The 11,398-nt window shown below is 44.7% G+C and overlaps 1 pseudogene; it reads right to left on the reverse strand.

Annotated features, from left to right (window-relative positions):
• Nucleotides 1–663: 663 nt before the first annotated feature.
• LOC142596438 (uncharacterized) lies at nt 664–9,496 on the reverse strand (annotated as a pseudogene).
• Between the last annotated feature and the right edge of the window lie 1,902 nt (nt 9,497–11,398).

Raw genomic sequence — 11,398 nt, forward strand, 5'->3', positions numbered from 1 at the left:
GAATGTTGATAACACACTGATGTTTTTAGTTGTTGCTAAGTACTGCTTATGCTAGTCAAGGACTTTTCAGCTTCCCATGCTCTGCCAGGTGCACAAGAAACTGGGAGGGGGCACAGCCAGAATAGTTGATCCAAACTGACCAAAGGGCTATTCCATACCATGTGACGTCATACTCAGTATATAAACTGGGGGAGTTGGCTGGGGAGCAGGGATCGCTGCTCGGGAACTGTCTGAGTATCGGTCGGCGGGTGGTGAGCAATTGCATTGTGCATCATTTGCTTTGTATAGTATTATTATTATTATTATTGTTATATTGTTGCTATTATCATTACTATTTTACTTTATTTCAATTATTAAACTGTTCTTATCTCAACCCAGGAGTGTTTCTCACTCTTACTCCTCCGATTCTCTCCCCCATCCCACCGGGGCAGGGGGAGTGAGCAAGTGGCTGCGTGGTGCTTAGTTGCTGGCTAGGGCTAAACCACGACAACTGTCTATCAAAACCATGTCTCCTCCCTCCTCCATGAGCCGTACCAGCCAATGCTACGGTTTTTCTCCTGGCTTCTGTTTATATTTCTCTAAAAGATTTTTAATATCCTCAGGGGAATAATCTTCCATCTGGTCCTGTTGGACAAATACACCATTAGAATCGAGCACCACCTTTCATTTTACTATGGGGGTGGCTTGCTTCCCTGACTCAGGCACTGCAGAGGTCGAGGGTGCTGCCTCTTCCCCCATCTCTCCCCGCTCCATCTCGGTGGAGTCACCATCACTACTTTCCCATACGTTACCATCCCACGTCTCCGGATCCCACCCGGGGCCAGTCACAATCACCTGGACATGAGGTCCACCCTTTGGCTTTCGGGATCCCTTTTGCCTCCAGCAGACTACTCGCACCGCAAAACGGGTAGCGAGATTGGCACATTTCTGCACCAGCTCCTCCCACTGTTTTGTTTCACTAAGGAGGGCTTCTTGTTGTAGGACTGTATTCACTTTAAGCTCCTGCAACTGATTCTCCAGCTGCTCAACTTTTGCCTCCAGTTCCTGTGTTCGCCCCCATTGTACTTTATAGGTGCATAGGAGAGCACCCCGCATCTGCCCAGCATGCTTAAGGTGGTCCTTCCCTTTCGTATGTGATGTTTCTACGAACCCTTCCCAATATTTTAAAACCTCCATAGGGGATTCATTGGTCCATGTCTCGGGACATACCTGAGTACAGGTTTCCCACTTGTCCCAAAGGGTGCTCCAGGGTTCCAGGGTCCAACCTGATCTCTCAATTGGGGGCACCAACCCACTGGCACCTGTCCCAGATTTCCAGGGCATTTTTTAAAACCATTGTATCGAGTGCACAAGGCTTCTTTCCGATATCTTACAAAAAATAATAAACTACTCATCCGTGGGTCAAAGGTGTGGTACGCCTGCAATGGATATAAAAGAAATCTAAAGATTTATTCAGCAATAAATTGGTGGGTAAGATGTGCCGTCCACACCAACCACAATCTAGGTTAACAAAACACGAACAATTCCTGTACAAACAACAAGGGCTCCGTCCTGCGGTAGACCTTCTTATCACATTTATCCCTAAACCTGCATGCGGAGAGCCTCCCATTCACTACTTCTCGACCGACCCCTCCGTACCCGAGTGGCACAACCGACAGATAGCTATCGACTCCACTATCAGTGTCCCACCCACTTGTGTCTGTGTGCCTCCTTCCTTACGGGAATCCCATCCTCGTTGCCAATTTATGTTTTAGAGCGGTTTCGAGGGTTCCCGGGGAAAGAATGGCATGCACACACAGACTATCTAGCAGCACAAAAGACTTTATTAATTACACTACAAGCGTCCAGCAAAGCAGTAGCCTTACCGACCCAAGGACTGTGAGGAAAATGGTCCATCCGTACAATCTTGTGCTGTCTTGCGCTGCAAGCTCAGCCCAGCGGTCGGTAGGTGCCAGCTTTACGTGGGCGTCCCCACGGAGGCAACGGTGACCTCGCCGTACACCTGCCCACCCCTCTTCAGGAAATCCCGGTATTTCTATGGCAGAGGAAACGGGTTTCGACACACGTGGCCAGTGGGTGCCGAAACACGCTTCGGTTGCAACAAAGGGAGCCTATGGCGCGTGCGCCCGCTGGCCAGGCACGCTGCACGCGACATAGTCATCCCGTCTATTGGTTCATGGGCTTTGTTCACGTGGCATATTACCATAATCCAGCAGTCACGTATTGACTATGCTCAAGCCAATAACAGGATGCTTGCAAAGCAAGCAAAATCGTGAGCTGTACCTTGTATCTTCACAGCTGCGCATCCTCCCTAACATTTCTCAGCTTTTTATCTCTATGGTCAGCATGTCAAACAATAAATTATCTGTCTCCTGTGCTATCTACTTCTCACCCAGTGTCCATCCACGGACCAAAATTCCATCTTTTAACCCTTCTGAACACAGGTGCCATGCCCCTAGCTTCTGGTGTAAACCTGCCCGTAAAGGGCAGGAATGTGTTCCATATGACCTGGAAATCCCTCCCCTCTTGCAGTAAACAGTGGTCTGTTTACTGCAGCTCTTTTTGCCCATGGTGATCATTGTTTTGCAAAACATCATCCCACATGGTTTCACACAGTGCCCTGTGACTGGATGGCAGCACCAGCCACCCCCTTCCAGTTTACCTGGAAGTACATCAGAAGAGGAGGTCCTTCCCCACTATATACATGGTGGCTGCCGTTTTGTTTCTGACGTCGGGGGGTGTGTGCTAATTTGTCATCACCTGTAGAAAATGTAGAAATTTCAATGTTGAAATTTTCAATGTAGAAAATATTCTTTAATAAGAGATAATGAAATGAATAATTAAAGTTTAAATGTGAATAGAATCATAGAATCATAGTATCGTTTAGGTTGGAAAAGACCTTTAAGATCATGCAGTCCAACCATTACCCTAACATTACCAAGTCCACCACTAAACCAGTTAAGGGTAGAGTAGCAATTTCATGTTTCCTGGCTTGGTGGATGGATCATTTATAATGAAAGTAAAAACTAGGAAACATTAAGATTGGAAAGGACCTCTAAGATCATCATTCCAATCATCAGCCCAACACCACCATGCCCACTAAACCATGTCACAAAGTGCCACATCTACCTGTTTTTTGAACGCCTCCAGGGATGGGGACTCCACCACCTCTCTGGGCAGCCTGTTCCAATGCTTGACTACCCTTTCCATGAAGAAATTTTTCCTAAAATCTAATCTAAACCTCCCCTGGCGCAGCTTGAGCCTATTTCCTCTTGTCCTATTACTAACTACTTGGGAGAAGAGACCAACACCCACCTCACTACAACCTCCTTTCAGGTAGTTGTAGAGAGCGATAAGGTCACCCCTCAGCCTCCTCTTCTCTAGGCTAAAGAATCCCAGTTCCCTCAGCCGCTCCTCATAAGGCCTGTGCTCTAGACCCTTCACCAGCTTCATTGCCCTTCTCTGAACGTGCTCCAGCACCTCAATGTCTTTCTTGTATTGAGGGGCCCAAAACTGGACACAGTATTCCAGGTGCAGCCTCACCAGTGCCGAGTACAGGGGGACAATCACCTCCCTGCTCCTGCTGGCTACACTATTCCTGATACAAGCCAGGATGCTGTTGGCCTTCTTGGCCACCTGGGCACACTGCTGGCTCATGTTCAGCAGGCTGTCAACCAGCACCCCCAGGTCCTTTTCTGCCGGGCAGCTTTCCAGCCATTCTTCTCCAAGTCTATAGCGTTGCATGGGGTTGTTGTGACCGAAGCGCAGGACCCGGCACTTGGCCTTGTTGAACCTCATACAGTTGGCCTCGGCCCATCGGTCGAGCCTGTCCAGGTCCCTCTGCAGGGCCATCCTACCCTCAAGCAGAAAGGAATAAAACAATTTTTTTCTTTCAATAGAAAGGAATTAAACAAAAGGCAGGTTCAGGGCGTAGCGCTTTACAAGGCTGCAGAACAAACCTTAACATGCCTTGGGTGGGGGGAAGGTCAAGAGAGCAGGGGGTGTCACAAGGGTAGGGGACACAAACAGGTTAGAACATGCCCAAGGGCCTCGGACCCCTCCTAGGAGGCCAAAGTGCCCCCCTGTTCAGTCCCCACCCTGTGCAAAGAAAAGAACAATACTGTGAGATGGACTGAGAGGCCTCCACATCTGGGCTCTCCCCAACATCATGACCATGCAGTATTACTGGGGCAGACTTTGCACAGTGTTGCAAAACACAGGCAATACTGTCCACAAAAATGGAAAACCTGAACAAAATGCCAGCTTCAGAAGAACATGTGCATGGGGACAATAAGAAAAAGCCCCAAAGGGATTCCTAAAACAGACTGTGAACCAGAAGAACTGGCTAATAGGCCCATGAATAGGAAACTGGATTTTGAGGTTGTCTCTCGTGGATGACTGGAATGAACCTCACTCAAAAGAGAGAAGCAGCAATGTTTTATTGAGGTAAAATAATAATTTGACAGAGTTCAATAAATTCAATGGAATTTAACAAAGTTTAACAGTGGTTTATCAAGGTTCAATAAGTTTGATGGCAAAGTTCACCTTATTAATTACTGCATGGAAGAAACATACAAAGGAAAATTGAGTTAGAATCGAGTTAGAATGATTCACACAGAGACCGGAGACGCAAAGGGTAAGGAAGACCCTCCCGTTGAGTCACAAGGTTCAGAGTGGACCCCCTTGCTTTCTAAACTCCTTATGGAGCTTAGGTGCGGCTAGGTCCAATCTTAGTCTCAGACTTGGACAACAGTTTATGTCTAATGGAATTATCTATACAAAGTTTATAATAATTAATATTGAGTAGCTACATGGATTAGTAATGTTTCATTAATATTAATTCAGCATGCTGTCAGTCACCGAGGATCTGTCATGAGTAAGGGATCTCTCTGCCTTGGGCAAGGAAGGATCTCTTGGTCTCAGGTAAGGCATCTCAAACCTTGAGAGGCTTCCTTGCTCAAGGGGAGAGTCACCTGGCATGCAGTCCAGCTGCAATTTGGGGAGAGCTCCAATTGGGCTCATCTTGATGGTAATATTTATAGAGTGAAGTAGTTGGCTGTTAGTCAATAGTATAGACAAGATAGATGTCTTCATTTTAGCTCTGGTATCTTGTTCTGTACTTTGGTTACCTTGCATTTTTGGGCTTCAAAACCACCTTTTGAACTATTTTCCGAGGCACCTTCACTCCCTTGTATGTGAGCCAGGAGCTTTCCAGCTCTCAGGTTCACCACAGGGCATGAGGCCTGTTGCTCCTTAGTCAGCCTGAAACAAAGTACAGCTAGGGGTTAAATGTATCCATCACACTCCACCATGTGACTACAGTCAACTTACCTCAAGTCATAGAGTGGTGGTACGGTCACCTCTTGCCTCTGTGCTATAAACATTTGACATACCATGTTGGCACACATGCAGATCCACGGTAAGCAAACAGCTTTTAGTCTAAAATATTACTATCAATTGCATATTATTTTTGTACATTATTGGGTGATTTCACATGATGAACAAGGGGTATTTGCTTCATTACGTACCAAACCTTTGCATACAGAATGATTATAAGCAATAAGCATAATATTGTTAGAGCTAACAAAATCACAACTGGATGAAGCATTAGATTCAAAGTTCCTGTTACTGTCAGTGACCATCTGAATAAGGTATCTGTCGTGGTTTAGCCCCAGCCAGCAACAAAGCACCATGCAGCCGCTCGCTCACTCACCCTACCCCGATGGGATGGGGGAGAGAATTGGAGGAGTAAGAGTGAAAAACACTCCTGGGCTGAGATAAGAACAGTTTAATAATTGAAATAAAGTAAAATTGTAATGATAATATTAACAATATAATAATAGTAATAATAATAATAATAATATACGAAGCAAGTGATGCACAATGCAATTGCTCACCACCCGCCGACCGATACCCAGACAGTTCCCGAGCAGCAATCGCTGCTCCCTGGCCACCCCCCCCCCCCCAGTTTATATACTGAGCATGACGTCACATGGTATGGAATAGCCCTTTGGTCAGTTTGGATCAACTATTCTGGCTGTGCCCCCTCCCAGTTTCTTGTGCACCTGGCAGAGCATGGGAAGCTGAAAAGTCCTTGACTAGCATAAGCATTACTTAGCAACAACTAAAAACATCAGTGTGTTATCAACATTCTTCTCCTACTAAATCCAAAACACAGCACTATGCCTGCTACTAGGAAGAAAATTAACTCTATCCCAGCCAAAACCAGGACAGTATCCCACCAATGATGTCCTCCATCCTTTTTCACTCTTTCCAGGACATGGTGCATTTCTTTCACATCATGATGAACCGTAATCAGGGTTCTTTGTCCATTTTCTTGAACTTGTTCTAGCAATCCGTAGAGATCATCATGCTGTAATAGCTTTTTTACCAATGTGAGATTCATTCCAATGGGAGTAGGTAATAAATCTTGATACAATGTATAGTTAGATTGCAATAATTGATGAGATGTGACTGGAGCTGAATAGTTAGTCACATCCCATGATTTCAGAAAAATTACAGATAGAGATATTTGAGTGATTGTTTATATCTACAGTGATATTGCCTACAAATATAAAATCACAGTGGGTTATTATACAAACACATCCATTTCCAATATACACAAATACAGTTTCAGAGGTTTTGTCAGGATGTATCTCAAAATGTCAAACATTTTGTTGTGTCAAGGCAAATGTCTTGGGCTTTAATGGCATTGCTTTCACAAATAAATCCTTGTTCTCACACAACAAATGTATCGACATCACCAGTCTGCCATTTGTTGGCTCCATACTCTGTGTTCCATTGTATAGAGTATCATTCCATTGTGATTTAATACCAGCGTAAAGATTGGGTATATGGTATATATCGAAGCATTGCATATTGTTAGAATAAAAGCTGTGTTTTTACTATTGGTAGGGTCATAGGTAAAATTGACTAGATGCCACCAGGATTGGAATTCCCTTTCAAATTTAGTTGCATTATCCCAGATTACCCTTCGGATTTCAGTGGGTATGGTGTTCTCGTCACCTTCTCTTACAATCACTGCCACAGTAGATTGTAACCACAGTTGAGCCTGAATACAACTAAGAGCGAGAGAGACATTAATTTGGGCTACACCTAGTGTGTTCACAATTAGTTGGTGGTCCTTTTCATTAATTCTTTCCCACTGGGGTAATATATCAGATAAGAGCCATTGGTTGGTTCCCAATGCTGATAGAGAAGATTGCAACAGACGTTCTAATTTGTGTAAATTACTTGTTGCTGAGCTTATTTTGTTTGCTTAAATTTCAGCATCCATGCTGTTTAATACTCCTAATCCTGTTCCTAAAATACCAGTCACATCTCTTCTTGATCGTTTTGGAGAGGTGAGGGTTTGTCCATGCAACCACACTAACCATCCTGCATAGGATGTACTTAAGAATGGTGAGCAAGTAGGTTTAATTGCAGAGATATTGATCTGCATTGATAGTTCCACTCATTTGAGGGACCACAATGGATTAAACAACATTCGCTGTTGGCCTGTGTATTTAATAGCATAAGGTCCAATTTCGGAAATTTGTGGGGACAGGGCAGAAATTTGTGGAGATGGAGTTTCCTTATCATTTACAGTCGGGGTGGATGTTGAGTGAGGACTGGCGGATGTTGTTGTACTAGGCTCAGTAATGTCTATTTTAAATTTAAATGATAGTCCCACGTCCCTGCGAGCCCAGAGTCAGATTACAAAACCAGGTTGTTCTAAGGTAAAATTGTAACAACAGTCTAATTTTTCAGAGTCACAACATTTTGTATCTGTGGTGTTTGATGTAATGTTGTGCACAGAAATCTCAGTTGCTTTCTCATGGGTAGACTCGTTGATCATCTGGCATCCTATTTTAATTTTTTTCCCTGCCATTCCCCAAAGCCGGGGAACTTTATTAACATCAGTTTCATTTTTATCCCAGCTCCATTCGTTTTCCAAGTATACTTCAGTTCCGTGCATGACCACAGTGGAAAGATTTAAATCTCCCTTACTAGGGAGTGTTCCCATAGTCCCGGTATACTTAACACGAGCTTGAGACCATGGCCACTGGTGATTGTTAGGATTTGGAATAGTAACACGAACACAGCATTTCCATTTGCCATCCTGTGGGGTGTTAGGTTTGAGTGCAGCATCTTTAGTAAGACTCCTTAGTAAAACTGGGGGAATATTCAAAGTAGGCACTGACATCATTGTGATAGGTTTAGTGATTCTGAGAGATATTGTTCCTAGTATTATGTTGTGTCCCTTCAGAGTGTTCCATCTGCATGATACTTCAACATCATAATATCCCTTCACTATGTCATGTATTGAGCAATGACTTGTTACAGCATTTTTTATATGGCGTGTAAGAGTTATTGTGAATAATAATATATATATATCCCTTATTAACAGGTGGTCACGTTTTACAAGTCACGTTTATATTACTGTTAGTAACAAGATGGGTGGCTTATCTGTATTGACACAATTGCGGCTGATTTCTTGATTGACGATTAAGTTGAGACAGGTGGGTGTTTGTGGGGAAGCAAGTATTATCGAAATCTTCAACAGCAGTAGGATGATGTATCTTTCTTTCATCTTGGAAGAGGCTGTAAGACAAAAAGGTAAAATAGACTGGTCTCTGGTTTTCTGGACAGGTTACCCCATTAGAAAGAAGGAAAAATCCACCGTGCACTAATTCTATGTTTTGCACCACTGCTATCAGTAGCTCCCCAGGCAAGTGGGCCACGAGGTTTAGTTAGAGTCATAGGTACAATTCCAATTTGTGGTAAATTTACCATGACAAGTTGTCCTGGGTGTAACGCTATCAGATATTTTCTTTCATCAGAAGGCAGAGCATCAAGCTCAGCTTTTGCAAAGAATGCTCGGCTCACAGGGCTCCCAGTGGGCCCATACCGATTATTCAATTGATGAAGTACTTTCTAAAGTCGAGTATCCCACTGGTCCTCGTGTGGCTTAAGGCTCTTTTTCAGTAAGCCATTAGCTCTTTCTACCATCCCATTTGACTGAGGATAATATGGGGTGTGGAATACCCATTGAATATCTTCTTGTTTTGCCCATTCTTGCACTTGCTTACATGAGAAGTGCGAGCCATTATCACTTTGGATGACATCAGGAATAGGTAGACCCGAGAACCCAAACGATAGCCCTTGTACTGTATTTTGTCTATCAGCCTTTTGGCACTTAGTCGCCATAAGCAAGCCGGAGACTACTTCCACTCCTGTGAGGATATATCGATATCCCACAGAGGGTTTGAATGGTCTGATATAATCAATTTGTCATGTAGACGACAAAGTTTTTCCTTGATTTATATGTAGGGGTGGTGCTTTAGCAGGGTGATTTGTTTGTAATTTTAATCTACACTGAAGACATTCTGTGAGAATAACTTCACAAGTTTTCCTCTTTAGGGGCCAACCCTTGCTCTGTGCAGCAAAGTAAAGCACTTCTTTACCTGTGTGACCTAATTTTTGATGTAGCCATACTCCTAACCAATACCACTCGGTATTTAAGGAGTTCCCTATTTTTATTTTCATCCACCACTATTCTGGCTGTGCCCCCTCCCAGTTTCTTGTGCACCTGGCAGAGCATGGGAAGCTGAAAAGTCCTTGACTAGCATAAGCAGTACTGAGCAACGACTAAAACATCGGTGTGTTATCAGCATTCTTCTCATCCTAAATCCAAAACACAGCACTGTGCCTGCTACTAGGAAGAAAATTAACTCTATCCCAGCTGAAACCAGGACAGCAACCCATTCCATCTTTCTACTATACCATTACTCTGAGGTCAATAGGGTAAGTGGAAAGTCCACTTAACTCATAGAATCATAGAATTATAGAATCGTTTAGGTTGGAAAAGACCTTTAAGATCATGCAGTCCAACCATTAACCTAACACTACCAAGTCCACCACTAAACCAGTTAAGGGTAGAGGAGCAATTTCATGTTTCCTGGCTTGGTGGCTGGATTATTTTTTAATGAAAGTAAAAACTAGGAATCATTAAGATTGGAAAGGGCCTCAGATCATCAGTCCGATCATCAGTCCAATCATCAGCCCAACACCACCATGCCCACTAAACCATGTCACAAAGTGCCACATCTACCTGTTTTTTGAACGCTTCCAGGGATGGTGACTCCACCACCTCTCTGGGCAGCCTGTTCCAATGCTTGACTACCCTTTCCGTGAAGAAATTTTTCCTAATATCCAATCTAAACCTCCCCTGGCGCAGCTTAAGCCTATTTCCTCTTGTCCTATTGCTAACTACATGGGAGAAGAGACCAACACCCACCTCACTACAACCTCCTTTCAGGTAGTTGCAGAGAGCGATAAGGTCTCCCCTCAGCGTCCTCTTCTCCAGGCTAAACAACCCCAGTTCCCTCAGCCGCTCCTCATAAGGCCTGTGCTCCAGACCCTTCACCAGCTTCGTTGCCCTTCTCTGGACACGCACCAGCACCTCCATGTCTTTCTTGTATTGAGGGGCCCAAAACTGGACACAGTATTCCAGGTGCAGCCTCACCAGTGCTGAGTACAGGGGGACAATCACTTCCCTGCTCCTGCTGGCCACACTATTCCTGACACAAGCCAGGATGCTGTTGGCCTTCTTGGCCACCTGGGCACACTGCTGGCTCATGTTCAGCTGGCTGTCTACCAACACCCCCAGGTCCTTTTCGGTCAGGCAGCTTTCCAGCCACTCTTCCCCAAGCCTGTAGCGTTCCATGGGGTTGTTGTGACCCAAGTGCAGGACCCAGCACTTGGCCTTGTTAAACCTCATACAGTTGGCCTCAGCCCATCGGTCGAGCCTATCCAGGTCCCTCTGCAGGGCCATCCTACCCTCGAGCAGATCAACACTCCCACCCAGTTTGGTGTCATCGGCAAACTTACTGAGGGTGCACTCAATCCCCTCATCCAGATTGTTGATAAATATATTCATAGGATCATAGAATCATTTAGGTTGGAAAAGACCTTTAAGATCATCCAGTCCAACCATTAACCTACACTACCAAGTCCACTCTAAACCAATCAAGGGTAGACTAGACTAAACCATGTCCCAAAGTGCCACATCTACCCGTTTTTTGAACCCTTCCAGGGATGGGGACTCCACCACCTCTCTGGGCAGCCTGTTCCAATGCTTGACCACCCTTTCCGTAAAGAAATTTTTCCTAATATCCAATCTAAACCTCCCCTGGCGCAGCTTGAGCCCATTTCCTCTTGTCCTATCGCTAGCTACTTGGGAGAAGAGACCAACACCCACCTCACTACTACCTCCTTTCGGGTAGTTGTAGAGAACAATAAGGTCTCCCCTCAGCCTCCTCTTCTCCAGGCTAAACAACCCCAGTTCCCTCAGCTGCTCCTCATAAGGCATGTTCTCCAGACCCTTCACCAGCCT

Source organism: Pelecanus crispus, chromosome W, assembly GCF_030463565.1.
Source record: "Pelecanus crispus isolate bPelCri1 chromosome W, bPelCri1.pri, whole genome shotgun sequence".
Classification (NCBI taxonomy): Eukaryota; Metazoa; Chordata; class Aves; order Pelecaniformes; family Pelecanidae; genus Pelecanus; species Pelecanus crispus.